This window comes from Mesoplodon mirus (genome assembly GCF_964341445.2).
Source record: "Mesoplodon mirus genome assembly, chromosome: 5".
NCBI classification, from domain to species: domain Eukaryota; kingdom Metazoa; phylum Chordata; class Mammalia; order Artiodactyla; family Ziphiidae; genus Mesoplodon; species Mesoplodon mirus.
The window spans coordinates 104163256-104173897 of NC_138980.1; the positions used below are offsets into that span (position 1 = coordinate 104163256).

General features: G+C 36.8%; 1 pseudogene across 1 annotated transcript; it reads right to left on the minus strand.

Annotated features, from left to right (window-relative positions):
• Positions 1-2471: 2471 nt before the first annotated feature.
• On the minus strand, positions 2472-3551 carry LOC309805120 (large ribosomal subunit protein eL21-like; annotated as a pseudogene). Its single transcript has one exon. The product of its transcript is annotated as a large ribosomal subunit protein eL21-like (transcript).
• Between the last annotated feature and the right edge of the window lie 7091 nt (positions 3552-10642).

A 10642-nucleotide genomic window follows, 5' to 3' on the forward strand; every position in this document is an offset into this window, starting at 1 on the left:
CCGCGGAGCAACTAAGCCTGCGAGCCACAACTACTGAAGCCTGTACGCCTAGAGCCCGTGGTCCCCAACAAGAGAAACCACCGCAATGAGAAGCCCACGCACTGCTACGAAGAGTAGCTCCCACTCGCCACAACTAGAGAAAGCCTGTGCACAGCAACAAAGACCCAATGCAGCCAAAAATAAATAAAATTAATAAATAAATTTATTTTTAAAAACTTGAAAAAAAAAATTTTTAAGGAGCAAAATTATGGCAAGACAGGACCTAATTCTTAAATTCCCAATTCTTACTTCATCACTAACATAAATGTTAACATATATGAGTCAAATGAAGGATTGTTACTCTCAGCAATTGATCAAATAAAAAGTATTTATTATTTGCTTAACACTGTATCATCAGGCCCCATAAGGAAGCAAAAGAGTAATAAAATAAATGACCTCATGGAATTTAAAGTCTGGTTGATTCTAGCTAATTAACTATCTAATTTCAGTAAGTGTTAAGTTTTAAATTCTGATTTTTTTAAGTTATCATTTTCAATAACACTATGGCAGATATAACCAGACTAGTGGAATGTGAACATTGATTGGGCATTTCATGATAGCAAGGAATCAATTTCTTTGAGGAGTTATAGTGGTATTTTAATCACATTTTTTTTTTCTTTTTTTTTGCGGTATGCGGGCCTCTCACTGTTGTGGCCTCTCCCGTTGCGGAGCACAGGCTCCGGATGCGCAGGCCCAGCGGCCATGGCTCACGGGCCCAGCCGCTCCGCGGCATATGGGATCCTCCCAGACCGGGGCACGAACCCGTATCCCCTGCATCGGCAGGCGGACTCTCAACCACTGCGCCACCAGGGAGGCCCCTAATCACATTTTTAAAATACTCCTCAACTTTTAGAAATAAAATTAAAAGGTTAGCAACCAATTAATAATGGCTAGCACTTCATATGTTCCAAGGACTATCCTAAGTATATTATACATATTATCTCATTTAAAACTTATAACACTAAACATAGGGTCCCACTTTACAGATGAAAAACAGATTCATATTCCTTAAGGGTAATAACCCTAATCAGAGAGCTAGCAAATGTCTGAGCTGATATTTGAATCCAGGTCTCTTTGATCATAAAGCTCACGCCATAGGCACTCCACTTGTAGTTAATTGTGGGGTTTTGTTTGTTTGTTTTTTATCTGGTGTAGCACTTACTATGCTTTTAGAGGTTGAAGAAATAAGGAAATTTTGTAATTTTCTTTCTGAAACCTGAACAATAAAACTTTTACTGCTGCTGAGTATGTAAGAAGTGTCTCACAAAGTGCAACTCAGATTTCCTTTTGATTGTCACTGTAAGAAATTTGAGGAATTTCTTAGGGGAGGCAGAAACATTGTTCTTCTCGAAAATTGGTACTATAAATTCAGCAAGTTGAGTGAACACATTTAAGAACGAGGGATGTGGCAGTACAGGCATTTAAATCACTTCAACTTCAAAATGCTTTGGGCTCTCTAACTCCTCTTGATCATTAAGCCAGCAGTAAGTGGATGTCTAAATTAGAACATTTTGAGAAATATTTTCCAGAAAGTGTGTAAGAAATACTGCTTCTTTGAACTGAATAAGTTTTCTCCAGTCATTTATTTGAAGGCAGATAAGCCACTGCACCAAGGAGGTAGCTTATTGTCATTAATGTATTGAATCCTTTACCATGTTTTAGAAAATAATTGGATGTGGTAAAACTTGAGGGGCAGAGAGATAGGGTTGGAGAGATGTTACTCAGAGATACAGAACCTCCAATGTCCTTCAGATGAACACATTTGTCCTAATATTTCTCCCATGTGGGAGAGTACTGTGAACTAGCATTAATGCATTTTAAAAATTTGGAAGGGAAGAAAGAGCTGATCTCCCAACTGTCCTCTCACCTACATTTCTACCAAAGTATGTACCATTCAGCATAGAAAGGCTATGCATATGCAATACTTCTTGTCTGTAAAATATGTGTAAGGAAAGAGCTAGCAGAGTGCATTACATCTATCCTATAGTCCACCTCTTATCTCCATCTTTAGCAAAAGTTTATTGCAGGTGAATTTGCAGATAAAAGTAAGTACTTCTCTTAGTACTTTCTTCAGATATTGAAATTTTAGATCTGTTACCAAAGATTCACAGAAATTTTTTTTTTTTTTTTTTTTTTTTTTTTTTGCGGTACGCGGGCCTCTCACTGCTGTGGCCTCTCCCGTTGCGGAGCACAGGCTCCGGACGCGCAGGCTCAGCGGCCATGGCTCACAGGCCTAGCTGCTCCGCGGCATGTGGGATCCTCCCAGACCGGGGCACGAACCCGTGTCCCCTGCATCGGCAGGCGGACTCTCAACCACTGCGCCACCACGGAAGCCCCACAGAAATTTAGAATTGGAAATGATTCTAGAAATCATCTAGTCAAACTCTCTTTTTTTCTTTTCATGTGGAGAAAGTAAACTCAAAGAGGTCAAATAATTTGCCTAAGGTAACAACAGAATTGGTTAAATAAGGCAAGAGCTGGGACTAGAAATAAAGCTTCTTTATCCCCCCAGGGCCATTTTGGAGCAGGTGACTGACTGGATATCTTGGGAAATTATACTTAAATCTTCAGAGTAACAGTGTACATTTTAGCTAAATCTTGCTTTATGAAATAAACAATATTCTGTGAGATGAAAGACTTTAAAACCTCTTTATGTCATGGGAATAACCCAGTTCTGGAAAATATTTTTCTCCATTTTAAAGTGAAAACATTAATGACACATATAAAAAATATTTAGAAAGAACTTAAGAAGTGATAGTTTTTTGAGTGGTGATGCATATCAAGCTGTTCTATAAAAAATGGTCAGAACTGGACATTGTATGCATTTTAAAGTATTCTTCTTTCACCAGGAAAATTCTTTTTTTTTTTTTTTTTTTACAGTCTAGGTCTTTTATTTTCTTTACACCCATCATGCCATGAATTCATAGGGAATGGGTTCTAACAGGTCACACTCCTTTCCATTGGTTCTCACAAAGTGTGCTTCTTCGGGTGGAACAGGCTGGTGCTTCAGTTAAACCCAAGTACTTTTCTCTTTGGCTTCCTTCTTCTTCTGATCATTTTCCTTCACACTCTTCAGGAGCTATCTCAGCTCTTAGAGTACTTAATATGCTGGATATGCACATTAACTCTCTTGGCAAGAATCTTGCCCTTAACTTGTTTGTTTACAATGATGCCAACAGCACGCTGGGTAACACTATGGAGGCTTCCAGTTTTGCATGGTAACATTTGTGGGGCATTCCCTTTTGAAGTGTCCATTCCCTTGATATCTACAATATCACCTTGCTTGTAGATGCGCATGTATGTGGCCAAAGGAACAACTCCATGTTTTCTAAAAGGCCTAGAGAATATATAGCAGGTGCCCCTTCTCTTTCCCTTTGTGTTGGTCATTTGGGCAAATTACTGGAAGATAGTGGTTCTGGCAGAAAGGCCACCAGGAAAATCTTTAAGGAAGTCCTATAATTTAACATTTCTGAACAATACTGGATTGTTCATCTGAAAATCCCTGTGGTATTTTGATTTTTTAAACCTCTAGCTAGATTCAGAATTCTGGAAGTACACTAAATGTCATATCATCTAATTTAAAAATCTATAAGAAAAAATATCAGGACACTCAACACTAAAAAGAGGTGTTGAATAAAATGTTGCAGATAAAGTTACACCAAGAAGCAAATGTCAATTTAAGGTCCATTATTCCCATTGCCATCTTCAGCATTAGTCTTTGAATTTAATAGGAAGAATTTTTCTTAAGAAAAACATGATTTGCCATGGAATATAAAAATATCAACTTATGCATACATATAAATCTTGCCCTAAAGACATTGAACAGACCAAGTAATTATTTCAAATTACTAAATCATTCATATTGGTAGGAGATGCATAAGGGACATAGCAAAATAGCACCAAACCTGAAGGTTAAATCTTCTAAGACATGAAGTCAAGAGGAATTAAAATATAGTGCATAAATATGATCATGTCAAAAGCATAAAGGAGATAGTCTGTAGGGACTCCCTCTGGTAAATATGGGACAATTTGACATCAAAATAATAATACTGCTAATGAATTATTATGCATTGAAAAATTTCATAATCCATAGTATTAAACCAGAGAGAAAGAGAAAAATTTGAGAGAGAAAAAAGATAAAAGCTAATTTGGCAAACTATTAACACTTGATAAATCTAAGTAAGAGATACACAAAGATTCATTGTACTTCTCTTTTAACTGTGCGGTAATTTTGAAAATTTTCAAAATGAAATGATGTCTCCCTCCCTCCCCCCAACAATATATATATATAGCAGGAGGGGGAAAGTAAAGGATAAGATCAGACATCTTTTGGTAGAGAACTAAAACTCAAATAAAGTGACCTAGGTAGAAGCTCATAGTAGTAATAGGATTAAGTGATTAGGTTATGGTCATAACTGGGAGGCTTAAACCCAATCAATTTTATGGACATTAACTTTTTTCTTTTTAAAGAATATATAAACAAGAATGGAGTAGTCTGCTTGTTATGTGTGAAAGGGGAATTTGAAGAGCTTAATTTGACTGGTGCTAGGTTTCTAGAGGACAGAGGAGTCTGACAAGCATAGACTTTGTGTTAATTTGGCAATTAAGCCACCATAATGGAAATGGATATTTCAGGTACCAGCTATGGTGGTACAGTCATTAAAATTATCTAATTCCCTGCTCCTGACGATCCTTCTGTAGATTTTTGTGGGGGAAGGGAGAAGAGGAACCACGTTGACTAATCAATAATGCTCTGTCCCTTTGGCAGGTATATTTCTATTGACATTGTTCTTGATACATCAGCTCCCTCTAGCTTACATTATGTAGAGACAAAACTTAAGACCATAAAACTTCAGTTCTTGTCTAATTTAAGTTAAAGGAATTTTCAGAAAATGGTTCATTATTCTTTCATTTAGATTTAGTGAGTATACATGTTTAAATATGTCTAGGCAATTAGGAAAAATTATATTTCTGAGTTTTTAGGTGTGTCAACATGGGAAACAGAACCTGAGGCATGATAGAAATGGGGACGTTTTCTTCCCATAGTGTCTTCATTGTACTGCCGAATATTTCTGAAATGACCTTGAAGTTTAGCCATAATATCAGTAAGAAATGGATATTGGAGGGTAATAAATACTTTCAGGAAAGGCAAAAGAACTTTGGTGCACTTTCCTATAGAAAATAATATAGAATCTCAGTCAAGAGAGAATATCTCAACAAAATGATTTTTCTAACTCTCATCTGTGGTGCTTTAGAGGATCTTTAATTCCCACAGAAATAAGTGAGTTGAAATTAATTCATTCAACAAAGATTTGTTCAATTTATATTACATGTGAGGCTTCACTCTGGGAATTCAGCAGTGGTCCCTGCTCTCTTAGAGGTTTTGTTACATTGTCTATAATTTATTTTAAAATTCTTCAAGATGGAGAGCAAGGCAGTTTTCTTTCACAGGGCCCCTTATCTCTCAAACCATGCTCTATGTCATGTGTTTCACTGGCCTAAGTAGTGTATCAAATTATTTCAGTTTTCAGCCCAATACCAGAAGAGAAACTAGTGGGATCCTATAATGACAAATCCAGGTATTGTCAAATCTAATTCAGTCTTACAAATAATGAAAATTTTCAAGACATGATTTCCTGTCTGATGTGCTAGATCTTTGGTTTTTATCATTTAACAAGTATTGGCCATATAACTTGTTTCAGAAGCCACCTACAAGACAGTTCCATGCTCTGTTTAGATACCCAAGGAGAGTGTTAGTGATGGCAGAACGGGAAGTAAGAGGATATCAGCGTTGGATATGTGTGGGAACCCATTCAGCACCAAATAAATGTTATAAATGAAATAATCGGAACAGCAGAAATCATGGAACATCATGGGAATACCCTGGCAGGAAATGAATCAAGTAATCTCTACAAGCAAATATAATGAATAGAGTAACAGCAGTGATTACTACATATTCGGACACTAAGGGAACTTTACATAACCACAAGAAACAAATAGGAAATGCAATACACCACAATAATTGTTCCCAGAAAGCCATTTTGGCACAAGCACAATGGGATTTATTTTTTTGAATTAATAGACTATGCATTAGAAAGCAGCCATGTTGCGCAGGGTCAGTTAGAGTCCTGGAGACAGATATCTGCTCAGTAAATTACCTCCAAATTTTAGAGGCAAAGAAATGAGTTAACATTTCTTCCACCTTTCCAGAAGGATATGTCATCTAGAATAATAAAAATAGCCTTAGCTGAAAGAGAGAGAGTCTACTTGACAGAAGAAAGTCAGCTAAGAACTGTGAAATAAATGATAGAATTACAACTACATGTGCTTTGCAAGCCCTAGTGAGATTATTGAATCAGCCAAGACTTATCAATTGGTGCTAAAAGGATTAGGCAAATGGTTGTTGGTAACCTGGACATTCACCAGTTCCAGCCAAAAATAAAAATTTGATCATAAGCTGAGAAACATACCTTTGCAATGGAAGAATCAGACTTTCAAACCCTTCAATCCTATGGCCAAATTTTATCACCACTGGTGGGACTACCAGACATTTGTGACTCCCAGTGTGATGCAACATGACCTATGATTCTAACTTTGGCAAAAACACGTAACTTAAATTTTATAAAGCCTTTAGTTTTTTTGTTTGTTTGTTTTATTTTGTTGCGGTACGCGGGCCTCTCACTGTTGTGGCCTCTCCCACTGTGGAGCACAGGCTCTGGACGCACAGGCTCAGCGGCCATGGCTCACGGGCCTAGACGCTCCACGGCATGTGGGATCTTCCCGGACCGGGGCACGAACCCGTGTCTCCTGCATCAGCAGGTGGACTCTCAACCACTGCACCACCAGGGAAGCCCAAAAGCCTTTAATTTTGACTCCTAGATTACAGGGATTACTGGAGGTGAAGGAAGAGGTGAAACACCAGCATACGAAAGGGATCAAACAAAATAAGACATTCTAAAAGACAACTGGGAGAACTTCAGTAAGTCAGAATGTCATTGCAAAATAGTACTATGGAAGAACAAAAGAGACTCAAGGGATTTAATAAGATGTTTTTGGATTGACTCTTGATTCAAATAGACCACTTATAAGCAGACAATATGTATGAACTGAGTATTAAGTTACATTAATAAATCATTAATTTTGTTAGGTGTGATAATGTCAATTTTGGCTATGTTTTTATTTTTAAAAAACCATATTGAATGTTAGGATGGAATGTTCTATTTAATATTTAACTTAAAGCACATCACCATAGGCAGTGTGATATATATGTACACATTAGCTTTAATCTACAAACTAAAAGCAGAATACATATACCAGGGATAGTTAGCATTTGGATGACTACTCAAAAGCCCTTCAAAAGTACCTGCTTCTAGCTTCAACTATCTTTATCTCTAGCCACCAAAGTATTTATTAATTGATATAATGGATGTTAGCAATTATCTTGTATTAGTGAGATAATTGGTGTTCAATGTACATGGACTGGCTAGAAATATTTTGCAGGCACACTGGTCCTGAATTCTGTTGCTATAATATTATTCCATCTGCCTTGAGTAAACCTTCCATACAAGTTGCTTGTCACAGACCCCAAAAGGCAACTGGACTTCACTGAGAATACTGAGAGGTGGGATGACTGTGTTGGTGTTTACATGCTAATAAATGCTTGCTGACTTTCAAAATTCAGTCTGAAGCTTGCTTGATTTCTCACATTGTAATGTATCACCCCATACCTAGGTTGAGGAAAAAGAGACCCATGGTCTTCACCTCCATCTAACAAGTGGAAGTTGTTAACTACCTAACCACCAAAGGAACTGAATTGTGAAGGAGCAATGTAGCTTATGTCAGCTTGAAATAGGGTCTAAAGGACAGCGATAGAGAGTAATTTCAGGTACCCATCTATGTAAACACTGGGCTGAGTGCAAAAGCAATGGTTGACCGGACAGGGCATTGTTCTCAAGGAGCTTACATTTGTAGAGACAAAACTCAAGACCGTAAAACTTCAGTTTTTGTCTAATTAAGTTAAAGGAATTTTCAGAAAATGGTTAATTATTTTTTCATTTAGTCTTTTTATATATAAAATTAACATCTGGATATCTATTTTCAATTCAACTTTTAGTGCTTAGTTTAACTTCAACTAGTTTAGTTATCAATTCCTTGCCTTTTTATTTTACCCACAAAGCATATCACACTCCCTAAAATAGATTCTGATTATCTTTTTAACATCAAAAGTATATTTATGCTAGTTCTTTGAAGTTAATCTTAAGACATATTAAACCTATAATTCCCACCAAAGTGAAAAAACAAAGGATGTTTTATAGGACCTCAGGTTCTAATTAATTAATTGAACATAAATCATTGCTTGCCATTTTTTTTTTTTTTTTTTTTTTTTTTTGCTGTGCGCGGGCCTCTCACTGTTGTGGCCTCTCCCGTTGCGGAGCACAGGCTCTGGACGCACAGGCTCAGCGGCCATGGCTCACGGGCCCAGCCGCTCCGCGGCATATGGGATCCTCCCAGACCGGGGCACGAACCCGTATCCCCTGCATCGGCAGGCGGACTCTCAACCACTGCGCCACCAGGGAGGCCCATTGCTTGCCATTTATATGCTAATTCTCAATAAGGCCAAGAAAAATTTCTCAGGTGTTTTATCCAAAAAGCATTCCTAGGCTTCCCTGGTGGCACAGTGGTTAAGAATCTCCCTGCCAACACAGGGGACACGGGTTCGAGCCCTGGTCCGGAAAGATCCCACATGCTGCAAAGCAACTAAGCCCATGTGCCACAACTACTGAAGCCTGCACACCTAGAACCCATGATCCACAACAAGAGAAGCCACCGCGATGAGAAGCCCACGCACTGCAGTGAAGAGAAGCCCCCTGCTCACCACAACTAGAGAAAGCCTGCGTGCAGCAACGAAGACCCAACACAGCCAAAGTAAATAAATAAATTAATTTTTTAAAAAGAGAGAAAAATCAACTTAAAAAAAAAAAGCATTCCTGTTATTGAATCTTGTCAAAATAACTCAGCTTTGTGGAAGCATAGAAGGAGAAAGAAGCTGATTACTATTAGATCATTTAGGACTTGACACTTGCAGAGTAAGCAACATATTTTTAAAAATCAAAGGCCATATGTTAAACCTTTCTGGTCAAGTGATGACTTGATTTTAGATTCCCTAGTCATAATTTGTTAGAGCATTACAGATTTCAATATTTTCTCCTATTAATCCTTTGTGCATGAAGTAGTTTATACAACTAAACAATATATATTTTACTTTAATTTGAAGCTAATTAACATGGTATTTAAATATGATTTTTTTGCCCCATTTTATGTAATAGACCTACTCCTGAAAAATTGTCTAAACATCAGATATTCATCGAGTATATATTTTAACTTTGCCAGGAACCCTTACTTAAAATAATAGCATTGAAATACACAGTGAAAAAAAATTATGTAACAAGAAAATTTATTTACACTAAATTTGTACATGCTTTTAGATATTAACTTTATGTTTGAATGTATTTCAAGTGCCCCTGCAATTTCTAATTAAAGTAACACATAGCTTTTAAGGTTCATTATTCCAGCCAAAAAAGTGGTTCATATTTCCAGACAAATTAATTTATATTAATTAATTTAACATAATGTAATATATTAATATAATATTAATATAAATTAATTTATAATTTTTATATATGGGATTATGAGTCAAATTTACACATTAACAATCATTTGTTTCTTCTTATGACATTTGCAGTTAGGGTTGATAAGGCCAGCTAAAGAAAGGTTGACATATTTCCTCTAGGTCAATATCTGCCATTCTTTTTGCTTCCACCAGTAAAGGGTGGTGCTTTGAGATATGACCATGTCCTTGAGCTTTTCTCTCCAGAGCGAAGAAAGAACAGGAGTGGCTCACAGGCCATTCAACTATTCACATTTTATTAAAACATTTTTCCCTCAAAGAGTAAATTTTAATTCCTAACATTTGCAGAAATATTTAAGGAAAATTAATGAACATAAAGCACTGTTTCAAGAAATACAGAAAAGTCTTCCAAGATCACGGGCTTGAAGGTAGATAACAAACTTTATTCAACTTGAATCTTTTTTTAGACCCTTCCTTTTTCCTATTTTAATCTACTTCCAGAAAACTGCTTGCTTTTGGCAGCTGATGATGTTAATTGTACTGTTGACTAAATTGCCCTAAAGAAGAACATCATGTATTTAACTGGTTTATAATCCTCAAGAATCCCAAATCCTCACTTGAGGAAACAAGTCTCCCAGGAGAAAGTTTCTCTTTCCCCTGACTGAGTCCTGTCTACTCACAAATCTCAAAGAATTGTGTATTTTGAATAAGTTTTAAACATACCTGTCCCCTTTTTCTAGTTAATAGATAATTATTTTTGATGAGAGTTACATATTCAATGTATTCCTGAGCCCACCTTATCAGTTCAATACTTTGTTTTCTCTGAATAGTTTTTGGCTTTCTATAGAATAGTCAAGTCTCAAAGGACCCAAACATTTCTTTTTTTCTTTTGGGGTGCATTTGTGTGTATGTGTGTGTGTGCACAAATGCACGCTATCTTCAAAGTAGATTGGGGAAGACAGTGCTTATTTGCTC